Below are 14,741 nucleotides of genomic sequence, written 5' to 3'. Positions count from 1 at the left end.
ATCCTAACTCTAGAAAGTACTAGACGCCACATTGGACCAGTACAAATAATAAATTAAAGTATAGCCACACAGAGTAAACACGATTCTCAAATAAATTATAATGCCAAAAACGAATACAAGTCTATTGAGTTCTCGCTTTAAAATCCGATTCTGAAAATATCATTTAAATAATAAATTAAATCAATTTCCAAATAGTAGGTTAGCCGAGTTACTGATAACTATCAAGCTACCTCACATGTCGGGTGATCCAAGTCTAACCCGACCCAAATATTTCTTCAAAATTATAAACCATAGTTTATATTTCCAAAATATATTTATTGATAAAATTATAATTAAATATTAAAACAGAACTCAATAGCTTAAAACATAAGTAACCAATAGTTACCGACAAATTACTTAGCCAAATTGTCACGTCAAGCCAAAGTTTAGATTAAACAATAATTACACAAGTAATTATATGAATTTAGGCTATAAACATAATTATCGCTTTTTAATATAATTATTAATACCAAACCAATTATAATTAAATCACAATATTTTTCAAATTTAAAATAATGTAATCAATTAGCAATTTAGCCGTCTAACGATATGCGAAACTTTAGTTTCAAATCGGAATTTTAATAAATTCCATAAAATCATATTTAATATGTTTAAACACCATAGTTTATCGTTTGAAATATTCAAATAGAAACAAATAATATGAACATTTGAAATTTAACTTACCGTTAGGTATCTTTTCAGAAATATTTAAATTAGAAACAAGCAAGGTTTTAGTATTCAAAATGGGAAAATAAAAATCTACGTTATGCATTTGTCAGTAGAGAGTGAATGACCTAAAGAATTCCTTTTGTTTTAATTATCATATTTTGTAATTTAAGAAAATAAATTTTTGCTTTGATATTTTATATGTCTTATATGAATTCATAGTCCTTATGTTCCAGAACTATTTTATATTGCCAAGACTTTTGAATTGTGCAATGACCTTTTCATTATGGATGGTCATGCTCTTATTACGTGCATTGAAATATAAAAACAAGAACAATACATAGTGAAGGGTCGACAAGGTAAGAATTTCATGATTAAAATTAACTCAATTATCAACAATCACTATCATTCATAGCGTTAGAAACAAATAAATAGAATTAAGAAAAAGTACCATCAGCAGTAACCACAAGAACACACACAGTAAAGAATCTCAACAAAACGGTGAATCGTACGGCGTCTAAAACTAGAAAGATTGAACGTACCGGATTGAGATTCAACGCCTAAGGATCGAATAGGATCATTAGAACAGAAGCAATGGAGAAACCCACTTCAGACCGATGCTAAGAACGATAGAGATACGAGTTATAATACGGCAAAGCGATATCGAATGAATAATGAAGGAAAAGATGTGAATTACTTACCGAATCCAAAAGCTAATGATAAGAGATGATGGTAGAATGTTTCAGAGTTTTTGAGGGCGAGGGAGTCGGCTAGGGTTGATAGAAAAGAATAGAATATGAAAAATAGGGTGTAAAAAACAAAACACGTCTATTTAAATTGCAAAAATCCCGTAATAGCACAGTGCACGTTCGTGCAGTTGAGTGCACAATCGTGCACTCCATTGCTCCTCCAACAAGCCTCAAATTTTGATCCACCGGTCAACTTTTTGTCGTGCACGGCATATCCAAAAATGAGCCCGATCCAACGGTTAAATTGGAAGATATAAATGGTTTATCAGAACATGTCAGATTTAGACGGCACACGAACACAACATCGATTATAATCCGGATAAAAATCAAATAGCTATCGAAAACTCAAACGGCACATGCGACACATACAAGATACAAATCCAACCCCAATTAAAATTTCACACTTGCTAAGTCCACCATTAACAATCTGAAACTAAGTTGGAAACACAACGATACCATGACGGAAAAATATGGGATATTACAATCTCTCCGACTTATATATAATTCGTCCTCGAATTTAACACAAAACAACCTACGTAAAACGTATCATAAATTATCCGCTGTCCGAACAAAAACATACACTTAACAAACGTGAAAAATACTTAAACATAACACCCAAAGTAATCAAGGAAAGCAATAATAACAATTCTGCATAACGAACTCTGTCTCTCAAGAACATTCTTCAACCAAGTAAACACCAAACCAACACCACACAACAAGTTAAGCCCTATTGAGTTCCAATTGAAAATATAATCCGGAAACCTTTTCAAATCATTTTGTAAAACAACTTAGAAGAAAACAAAATGGTACTTAGCCGAGTCAACCAAGACTTCCAAACTTATATCACATGTCGGGCGACCCAAGTCTAACCCAACTCAAGGGAGCCACAATATAAACCAATGTTTAAAATTCGAAAATTTATTTTTTATAAAACAACATGAAGTTTGAAGAGCAACAGAACTCAACATTACTTAAGTAGTGAACAATTTTCATTTATCGAACAATCTTAAAAGGTCATAAAGCCATAATGCTACCTTCCCCTTAACAAAAACAGATAAAAAAAATTAAAAAAATAATAATAATAACACCATTTCTTGGTGAAACCAAACGAGGTAATACACTCTCCCACATAAAACCCAATTAAATCACTTAGGATAAACTAAACGAACCTCGAATTTCAAATTTGAAACTGATTCGCAAAAGGCGGTCACAAATCACATATATGCACAAATTTCTTATCCTAACAACTTGGTGCTCCAATTATTACTCGATCAACGCAATGCAAAATAACAATAATTATTCAACTGAGAGTCACAATTACTCTATACCGGAGTGGCTTCCAAGACCACCTCGAAACTCATCTATTATAAAATCCTAAATATCAAATACAAGATCAAGCACTAAGCTCGACTATAGTTCTTACAACTTCAAATCCTATTATCAAAACAGGAATACTGAAAAACACAAGCTGATAAATTCTTGCGTTCTACAACCCATGATTACTTCCGCTTATAACATCTTGATAACAAAATAATAGATAACAAAACCCACTAAACTTATAATATTTCGGTTCCACCATAAATACTACAAGGAATCGTCTCAATCAACATTTTACATAAACTCGATAATACCATAAACTTGTGAATCACAAAGCACAAAACTCTTATCACAATTCAAAGAAAAACGAACCTCTCCCATGATTAAAAAAATCTCTAGATCAGTGATAAACTATATTAATCATAATGATTCTTCCAATCATTCGGAAACGTAATGCCACAACTAAACTGGACATCAACTACATCTCGCTTATATTACACAACTTAATATTTTTGCCTCTCACACCAAAAGGTTCAACAATTGACCAAAACAATATCCAAACATCACAATAATACCATCAACTAACAAAATCGATCTACCAATCATGGTTGTCAAAACCTATTATCCGCGATTCCCAATTCTAGAATTATCTAACTCGTATATCCAAATTAAGTTTACCAAGTTATTCCATCAATTGACTATTTCCTCGTATACAACGAGTGATCACTACGATCAATATACCATGATCGGACTGTTAGTTATGCTCAAAACCAACCCCTGGGGTATAAAATCTTTTAATACAAAATTTTCCACCCTGTTTAAATGACTCTACGTCTTACACCTCCTTTTGCATTCAAAATCGAAATACCTTTACCGTTAAAAATCCATCGGTTTATACCCCTTAAATTTTTTCAAAATATCCACAATTTGAATTCGGTATTTTCCCAACACTTTTTAATGCGTTTTCAAATTTATGAAACAGTTCTATTGGCAAAATTTATGTCTCTTTAAACCAAACTTGCTAACATCAATTTATATTTTTCTCTTAAAAGTAAAACCATGGAAAAATTCTCCATATTCAAAATACATATAAACGTTTCAAGACATAAAAATTTAAATCGTATCTAATTTAAAAAAAGGTTTTTGACAAAAACACAATTGAAGAAATCTCTTGTTTATAAAAATACATTTATATCAATACACCAAAATACTTGGACATTTTCAAAACTGAAAAGATGAATTCTCGTTTAAAACGAAAATATAGTGTAAACAAAAACATGGAGCATAAGCAACATCCTTAATCCATAAAATCCTTAAATCTTAATTCGGAAATTATCACAAGCACTTCCTAATCTGAATCTAACCATACACCGCACTTGACAGAACTATATCTCGAATGCAACCTCAAATTCAATTTCACTTTCTATGAAACACATGATTCTGGCAAGACAGACTAATCCACTACAACATAATCGACCAAAATTTACCGCCACCATCACAGAGTATTTGTCTAGCTACCTTTCGGTAACTGTTTCAAATCATTTGAAACCCGACAACTTTATAAATACATTTATCACAATGTGACCCGCGAGCTCGTTTCAAAACATCTTTCTCAAAACACTTTATCGACAAAATCAATTTTACATAATTGTGCGTCAGGGTGATGACATCTCTCATCCCCAAAGAGTTGCATCCAACCCTAATCATTTCTATGCACGTGATGAATGTACTATTATGCATGAATCAATTTTTGTTTATCTTTTATTTAGTGAACATACTCAGTGCTCAATGCAATCATATTCGTGACATTCAAAATGTATGTTAATGATATGTCTGGGCACAATTACGTTTTGAAAATATTTCAAAAAATTTAACAACCTACCTTTGAAACCAAATTCTCAATAAAATAATTGCTAGACGTTACACTCTATGAGATGTGCACTCGATAACCCCAAAACACTTTTTAAAATAACAATTTAGTTAATAAAACGGTAAATAGTAAGTACAAACTCACTGTTTGCTAATCCACGTGATAACCTGACAAGCAACTAATCTTGGTTCGTCTCCAAAGCACGAACAGTCGACGAGTCTAGACAATATAAATAATTATTAAAACGGACCCTAACTCTAGAGAGTACTAGATGCCACATTGGACCAGTACAAATAATAAATTAAAGTACAGCCACACAGAGTAAACACTATTCTCAAATAAATTATAATGCCAAACTAATACAAATCTATTGAGTTCTCGCTTTAAAATCCGATTCTAAAAATATCATTTAAATAATAAATTAAATCAATTTCCAAATAGTGGGTTAGCCGAGTTACTGATAACTACAAAGCTACCTCACATGTCGGGCGACCCAAGTCTAACTCGACCCAAATATTTTATCAAAATTATAAACCATAGTTTATATTTCCAAAATATATTTATTGATAAAATAAAATTTAAATATTAAAACGGTCTCAATAGCTTAAAACACAAGTAACCAATAGTTACCGACAAATTACTTAACTAAAATAAATTAAGAAAAATAATTAAAAATTCAAACGTAAATTAGCCAAATTGTCACGTCAAGCCAAAGTTTAGATTAAACAATAATTACCCAAGTAATTATATGAATTTAGGCTATAAAAATAATTATCGTTTTTAATATAATTATTAATACCAAACCAATTATAATTAAATAACATTATTTTTCAAATTTAAAATAATGTAATCAATTAGCAATTTAGTCGTCAAACGATATACGAAAAATTAGTTTCAAATCTGAATTTTAATGAAGTCCATAAATCATATTTATTATGTTTAAACACCATAGCATATCGTTTGAAATATTCAAATCGAAACAAATGATATGAATATTTGAAATTTAACTTACCGTAAGGTATCTTTTCGGAAATATTTAAATTAGAAACAAGCAAAGCTTTAGTATTTAAAATGGGAAAATAAAAATCTACGTTATGCATTTATCAGTAGAGAGTGAATGACCTAAAGAATTCCTTTTATTTTAATTATCATATTTTGTAATTTAAGAAAATAAGTTTTTGCTTTGATATTTTATATGTGTTATATGAATTCATTGTCCTTATATTCTAGAACTACTTTATATTGCCAAGAGTTTTGAAATGTGCAATGACCTATTCATTACGGATGGTCATGCTCTTATTACGTGCATTGAAATGTAAAAACAAGAACAATACACAGTGAAGGGTCGAATAAGGCAAGAATTTCATGATTATAATTAACTCAGTTATCAACTATCACTATCATTCATAGCCTTAGAAACACATAAATAGAATTAAGAAAAAGAACCATCATCATTAACCACAACAACACACACAGTCGAGAATCTCAACAAAACGGTGAATCATACGGTGTCTAAAACTAGAAAGATTAAACGTACCGGATTGAGATTCAACGCCTAAGGATCGAATTGGATCATTAGAACAGAAGCACTGGAGAAACCCACTTCAGAGCGATGCTAAGAACGATAGAGATACGAGTTATAATACGGCAAAGTGATATCCAATAAATAATGAAGGAAAAGATGTGACTTACTTACGGAATCCAAAAGCTAATGATAAGAGATGATGGTAGAATGTTACATAGTGCTTGAGGGCAAGGGAGTCGGCTAGGGTTGATAGAAAACGATAGAATATGAAAAATAGGGTGTAAAAAACAAAACACGTCTACTTAAATAGCCAAAATCCCATAACAGCACTGTGCACGTTCCTGCACTTGAGTACACGATCGTGCACTACATCGCTCCTCCAACAAGCCTCAAATTTTGATCACACGGTCAACTTTATGTCGTGCACAGTATATCCAAAAATAAGCCGGATCCAACGGTTCAATTGGAAGATATGAATGGTTTATCAAAACATGTCAAATTTATACGGCACACGAACACATAATCTATTATAATCCGGATACAAATCAAATCGCTATCAAAACCTCACACGACACACGCGACAAATTCAAGATATAAATTCACCACCAATTAAAATTTCACACTTGCTAAGTCCACCAATAATAATCTGAAACTAAGTCGGAAACACAACGAAACCTTGACGGAAAAATATGGGATATTACAGTAAATGTTAATCGCTAAAAAGGTGAAACTTTTGGATTTGTTTCGTAACGTTTTAAACGTTTGGATTGGTTTCGTAACTTTTTAAATGTTTGGTTTGGTTTCGTAATGTTTTTAAATGTTTGACTTAAATCGCTAAAAAGGCGAAACGTTTTGTTTTGTTTTTGTAATTTCTGTAAACGTTTGGATTGGTTTTGTTAAGTTTTAAATGTTTGGCTTAAATCACTAAAAAGGGGAAATGTTAGGATTGGTGTTGTAAAGTTTTAAACATTTGGTTTCATTTGCTAAAAAGGTGAAACGTTTGGATTTGTTTCGTAACGTTTGTAAACGTTTGGCTTAAATCTCTAAAAAGGTTAAACGTTTGGTTTTATTTTGTAACGTTTTAAACGTTTGGCTTATATTTCTAAAAAGGTGAAACGTTTGGTTTTGTTTCGTAACGTTTGTAAACGTTTGGCTTAAATCGCTACAAAGGTGAAACGTTTGGATTTGTTTCGTAATGTTTTAAATGTTTGGCTTAAATCGCCAAAAAGGGGAAACGTTTGTTTGGTTTCGTAACGTTTGTAAACGTTTGGCTTAAATCGCTAAAAAGGTGAAATGTTTGGATTTGTTTCATAACATTTGGATTGGTTTCGTAACTTTTGAAACCTTTGGCTTAAATTGCTAAGAAGGTGAAACGTTTGGATTTGTTTCGTAATATTTGTAAACGTTTTCATCGGTTTTTTAACGTTTTCGTAATGATTTTAATGTTCGGATTTGTTTCGTAACGTTTAAAACTTTTGGCTTAAATCGCTAAAAAGGTGAAACGTTTGGATTTGTTTCGTAACGTTTGTAAATGTTTTGTAGCGTTTTAAAATTTTAGAGATTGAAACGTTTGGATTGGTTTTGTAATGTTTGTAAACGTTTGGCTTAAATCGCTAATAAGGTGACCGTTTGGATTTATTTTCTAGCGTTTGTAACATTTGGCTTAAATCGCTAAAAAGGTGAAACATTTCGATTTGTTTCGTAACGTTTTAAAAAATTGGCTTAAATCGATAAAAATGTAAAACGTTTGGATTTGTTTTATAACGTTTTAAACATTTGGATTTCTTTCATAATGTTATAAACGCCAAACGTTTGTTTAAACGTTTGGATTGGTTTTGTAACATCTGTTAACGTTTGGCTTAAATCGCTAAAAAGGCGAAACGTTTGGTTTTATTTTGTAACGTTTTTAAACGTTTGGCTTAAATTTCTAAAAAGGGGAAACGTTTGGATTTGTTCCGTATCGTTTTAAACGTTTGAGTTTTGATTTGTTTCGTAACGTTTTAAATGTTTGGATTGGTTTCATAATATTTGTAAACGTCATTTGGCTTAAATCACTAAAAAGGTGAAATGTTTGGATTTATTTTGTAACGTTTTAAACGTTTGGATTAGTTTCGTAACGTTTTAAAAGTTTGGCTTAAATCGCTAAAAAGGGGAAACGTTTGGTTTTTTATTCGTAACGTTTTAAACGTTTGGATTGGTTTTGTAACGTTTTAAACGTTTGGATTGGTTTTGTAACGTTTTAAACATTTGGCTTAAATCGGGTTTTGTTTCGTAACATTTTAACGTTTGGATTTATTTTGTAATGTTTAAAACGTTTGGATTGGTTTCATAATGTTTGTAAACGTCATTTGGCTTAAATCGCTAAAAAGGTGAAATGTTTGGATTTGTTTTGTAACGTTTTAAACGTTTGGATTGGTTTCGTAACGTTTTAAACGTTTGGTATAAATCGCTAAAAAGGTGAAACGTTTGCTTTTTTTTGTAACGTTTTAAACGTTTGGATTGGTTTTGTAACGTTTTAAGCGTTTGGATTAAATCGGGTTTTGTTTCGTAACATTTTAAGCCTTTGGATTGGTTTTGTTTGGTTTTGTTTCATAACGTTTTTAGCGATTGAAACATTTGGATTTGTTTCACCTTTTTGCGATTTAAGGCAAACGTTTACAAACTTTACTAATCAAAACGTTTCCGCTTTTTATCAGTTTAAGCCAAACTTTTACAAACGCTACGAAACAAGTTTCACCTTTTTAGCGATTTAAGCCAAACGTTTACAAACATTACGAAACAAATCCAAACGTTTAAAATGTTACAAACAAAACCAAACATTTACAAATGTTACGAAACAAATTCAAACGATTTAAGCCAATTGTTTACAAACGTTAAAAAACAAATCCAAGCAATTTAAGCAAAACGTTACGAAACAAATCCATGCAAACATTACAAAACAAATCCAAAGGTTTCACCTTTTTTACGATTTAAGCCAAACATTTAAGACGTTATGAAACCAATCTAAACGTTTAAAACGTTACGAAACAAATCAACCATTACAAATGTTTGGATTTGTTTCGTAACGTTTATAAATGTTTGGCTCAAATTGCTAAAAAGGTGAAACGTTTGGATTGGTTTAGTAACATTTTAAATGTTTGGCTTCAATCACTAAAAAGTTTAAACGTTTGGATTTGTTTTGAAATGTTTTAAACGTTTGAATTTGTTTCGTAACGTTTGTTAACATTTGGCTTAAATCGATAAAAAAGGTGAAACATTTGGTTTTGTTTCGTAACGTTTAAACGTTTGGATTTGTTTCGTAACATTTTAACGTTTGGCTTAAATCGCTAAAAATCTGAAATATTTGGATTTGTTTCGTAACGTTTTAAACGTTTGGACTGGTTTCGTAATGTTTTAAATGTTTGGCTTAAATTTCTAAAAAGGTGAATAAGTCAAACGTTTATAAACGTTACGAAACAAATCCAAACGTTTCACCTTTTTAGCGATTGAAGCTAAACGTTTACAAACATTACGAAACAAATCCAAATGATTCACCTTTTTAGCGATTTAAATTGCAAACGTTTGAATTTGTTTCACCTTTTTAGTAACAAATCCAAACGTTTAAAACGTAACGAAAAAAATCCAGACGTTTCCCCTTTTCAACGATTTAAGCCAAACGTTTACAAAAGTTAAAAAACAAATCCAAGCGATTTAAGCCAAACGTTTACAAACGTTACGAAACAAATCCATACAAACGTTACGAAACAAATTCAAACGTTTCCCGTTTTTTACGATTTAAGCCAAACATTTAAAACGTTACAAAACCAATCCAAACGTTTAAAACATTATAAAACAAATCCACGTTTGTAAACGTTTGGCTTAAATCGGTAAAAATATGAAACATTTGGATTTGTTCGTAACGTTTGTAAAAGTTTGAATTTGTTTCGTAACGTTTCTAAACGTTTGGCTTAAATCGCTAAAAAGGTGAAACGTTTGGTTTTTTTTGTAACATTTTAAACGTTTGGATTGGTTTTGTAACGTTTTAAACGTTTAGCATAAATCAGATTTTGTTTCATAACATTTTAAACGTTTGGATTGGTTTCGTTTGGTTTGGTTTCGTAACGTTTTTAGCGATTGAAACGTTTGGATTTGTTTCACCTTTTTAACAATTTAAGCCAAACGTTTACAAACGTTACGAAACAAAACGTTTCCCCTTCTTATCAATTTAAGCCAAACATTACAAAAGTTACGAAACAAGTTTCACCTTTTTGGCGATTTAAATCAAACTTTTACAAACGTTACGAAACAAATCCAAACGTATAAAACATTACGAACAAAACCAAACGTTTACGAATGTTACGAAACAAATCCAAACGATTTAAGCCAATTGTTTACAAATGTTAAAAAACAAATCGAAGTGATTTAACCCAAACGTTTACAAACGTTACAAAACAAATCCATACGAACGTTATGAAACAAATCCAAACGTTTCAGCTTTTTTACGATTTAAGGCAAACTTTTAAAACGTTATGAAACCAATCCAAACGTTTAAAACGTTACGAAACCAATCCAAACGTTTAAAACATTACGAAACGAATCCACATTTGTAAACGTTTGGCTTAAGTTGCTAAAAATAAGAAACGTCTGGATTAATTTCGTAACGTTTTCAAATGTTTGAATATGTTTCGTAATGTTTGTAAACGTTTAGCTTAAATTGCTAAAAAGGTGAAATCCAAACGTTTCCCCTTTTTAGCGATTTAAGCCAAAGGTTTATAAACGTTACGAAACAAATCCAAACGTTTCCCATTTTTAGCAATTTAAGCCAAACGTTTAAGAACGTTACGAAACAAAACCAATCGTTTCATCTTTTTAACGATTTAAGACAAATATTTACAAACGTCACGAAACAATTTTAAACGTTTCACCTATTTAGCAATTTAAGCCAAACGTTTACAAATGTTACGAAACAAATCCAAACGTTTCACCTTTTCAACGATTGTCGCCAAACGTTTAAAACATTACGAAACCAATCCAAACGTTTAAAACGTTACGAAACCAATCCAAACGTTTAAAACATAACGAAACGAATCCACATTTGTAAACGTTTGGCTTAAGTTGCTAAAAATAAGAAACGTCTGGATTAATTTCGTAACGTTTTCAAATGTTTGAATATGTTTCGTAATGTTTGTAAACGTTTAGCTTAAATTGCTAAAAAGGTGAAATCCAAACGTTTCCCCTTTTTAGCGATTTAAGCCAAAGGTTTATAAACGTTACGAAACAAATCCAAACGTTTCCCATTTTTAGCAATTTAAGCCAAACGTTTAAGAACGTTACGAAACAAAACCAATCGTTTCATCTTTTTAACGATTTAAGACAAATATTTACAAACGTCATGAAACAATTTTAAACGTTTCACCTATTTAGCAATTTAAGCCAAACGTTTACAAATGTTACGAAACAAATCCAAACGTTTCACCTTTTCAACGATTGTCGCCAAACGTTTAAAACATTACGAAACCAATCCAAACGTTTAAAACGTTATGAAACAAAACCAAAAGTTTCACCGTTTCAGCGATTTAAGCCAAACGTTTACAAATGTTACGAAACAAATCCAAATGTTTAAAATGTTACGAAAGAAATCCAAACGTTTCACATTTTTGGGGATTTAAGCCAGACATTTAAAACGTTACGAACCTAATCTAAACGTTTGGCTTAAATTGCTAAAAAGGTGAAATATTTGGATTTTTGGCTTAAATTGCTAAAAAGGGGAAACGTTTGGCTTAAATGCTAAAAATGTGAAACGTTTGGATTTGTTTCATAACATTTGTAAACGTTTGTATTGGTTTGGTAACGTTTTAAATGTTTGGCTTATATCGCTAAAAAGGGAAAACGTTTAAAACGTTACGAAGCAAATTCCAACATTTAAAACGTTACGAAACAAATCCAAACGTTTCACAAACGTTACCAAACAAAACTAAATGTTTCACCTTTTAACCGATTTAAGCCAAACGTTTACAAACGTTTCCAAATATTAGCAATTTAAGCCAAACGTTTACAAACGTTTCCAATTATTAGCAATTTAAGCCAAACATTTACAAATGTTACGAAAAAAAAACAAATGTTTAAAACGTTACGAAACAAATCCAAAATTAAAATGTTACGAAACAAATACAAACACTTCCCCTTTTTAGCGATTTAAGCCAAACGTTTAAAATATTAGGAAACCAATCAAAATGTGTAAAACGTTACGAAACAAATCCAAACGTTTCACCTTTTTAGCGACTTAAGCCAAACGTTTACGAATGTTACAAAACAAATCCAAACGTTTAAAACGTTACGAAACAAATCCAAACTTTTCCCCTCTTTAGCGATTTAAGCCAAACATTTACAAACATTAAGAAACAAATCCAAACCTTTCACATTTTTAGCAATTTAAGCCAAACGTTTACAAACGTTACGAAATAAATCTAAAGGTTTCACAATTTTAGCGATTGAAGCTAAAGGTTTACAAACGTTACGAAACAAATCCAAACGTTTTACCTTATTAGCGATTCAAGCTAAACGTTTATAAACGTTACGAAACAAATCTTAACGTTTCCCCTTTTAGCGATTGAAGCCAAACGTTTACAAACGTTACGAAATAAAACCATATGTTTCACCTTTTTAGCAATTTAAGCTAAACATTCACAAACGTTACGAAAAAAATCCAAACTTTTCCCCTTTTTAACAATTTAAGCCAAGAGTTTAAAACTTTACAAAACATATCCAAACGTTTAAAACCTTACGAAACAAATCCAAACGTTTCACCTTTATAGCGATTTAAGCCAAACGTTTACAAACATTACGAAACCAATCCAAACGTTTAAAACGTTACGAAACAAACGTTTGGATTTATTTTATAACGTTTTTGTTTTGTAACGTTTTAAATGTTTGGAAACAAATTCAAACGTTTCTCCTTTTTAGCGATTTAAGCCAAACATTTACAAACCTTACGAAACAAATCCAAACGTTTTCCCTTTTAAGCGATTTAAGCCAAACGTTTAAAACGTTATGAAACAAATCCAAATATTTACAAAAGCTACGAAACAAATCCAAATGTTTCACCTTTTTAGCGATTTAAGCCAAACGTTTACAAACGTTACCAAACCAATCCAAACGTTTAAAATGTTACCAAACCAATCCAAACGTTTCACCTTTTATGCTATTTAGGCCAAAAGTTTAAAACGTTACTAAACCAATCCAAACGTTTACAAACTTACAAAAAAAATCAAAAAGTTTCAGCTTTTTAGCGATTTGAGCCAAATGATTACAAACGTTACGAAACAAATCCAAACGTTCCACATTTTCAGCGATTTAAGCCAAATGTTTACAAAGGTTACGAAGCAAATACAAACGTTTCACCTTTTTAGCAATTTAAGCCAAATGTTTACAAACGTAAAGAAACAAATCCAAATGTTTCACCTTTTTAGCGATTTAAGCCAAACATTTACAAACGCAACGAAACAAATCCAAATGTTTCACCTTTTTAGAGATTTAAGCGAAATGTTTACAAACGTTACGAAACCAATCCAAACGTTTAAACCGTTAAGAAACAAATCCAAACATTTAAAACGTTGCAAAACCAATCCAAACGTTTAAAACGTTACGAAATAAATCCAAACTTTTCACATTTTTAGCGATTTAAGCCAAACCTTTACAAACGTTACGAAACAAATCGCTAAAAAGGTGAAAACGTTACGAAAAATATCTAAACGTTTAAACATTTGGATTTGTTTCGTAACGTTTGAAATGTTTGTATTTGTTTCTAAACATTTTAAACGTTTGGTTTTGTTTAGTAACGTTTGGCTTCAATCTCTAAAAAAGGGAAACGTTTGGATTTGTTTCGCCTTTTTAGCAATTTTTTCATAGCAATCGTAAACGTTTGGCTTAAATCGCTTAAAATGGGAAACGTTTTGATTTGTTTTGTATCGTTTGTAAAAGTTTTGCTTAAATCGTAAAAAAGGTGAAACGTTTGGATTTGTTTCGACGTTTTAAACGTTTATAACTATACGAAATAAATGTAAACGTTATGAAACAAATTCAAACGTTTCACCTATTTAGCGATTTAAGCCAAATGATTACAAACGTTCTAAAACAAATGCAAACGTTTTACCTTTATAGCGATTTAAGCCAAACATTTACAAGATTGGTTTCGTAACGTTTTAAACGTTTGGATTGGTTTGGATTTGTTTCATAATGTTTTAAACGTTTAGATTAGTTTCGTAACGTTCTAAACCGTTGGATTTGTTTCGTAACGTTTTAAACGTTTGGATTGGTTTCGTATCGTTTTAAATGTTTAGATTAAATCTCTAAAAAGGTGAAATGTTTGGACTTGTTTCGTAACGTTTGGAAACGTTTGGCCTAAATCGCTAAATATGTGAAACGTTTGGATTTGTTTCATAACGTTTGTAAACGTTTGGCTTCAATCGCAAAAAAGGTGAAACGTTTGGATTGGTTTCGTAACGTTTTAAACGTTTGGCATAAATAGCTAAAATGGAGAAATGTTTGGATTTGTTTCGTAATGTTTGTAAAAGTTTGGCTTAAATTGCTAAAAAGG

This window comes from Mercurialis annua, linkage group LG5, assembly GCF_937616625.2.
Source record: "Mercurialis annua linkage group LG5, ddMerAnnu1.2, whole genome shotgun sequence".
In the NCBI taxonomy this organism is placed as follows: Eukaryota; Viridiplantae; Streptophyta; class Magnoliopsida; order Malpighiales; family Euphorbiaceae; genus Mercurialis; species Mercurialis annua.
Note: the sequence above shows the minus strand (reverse complement) of the source record.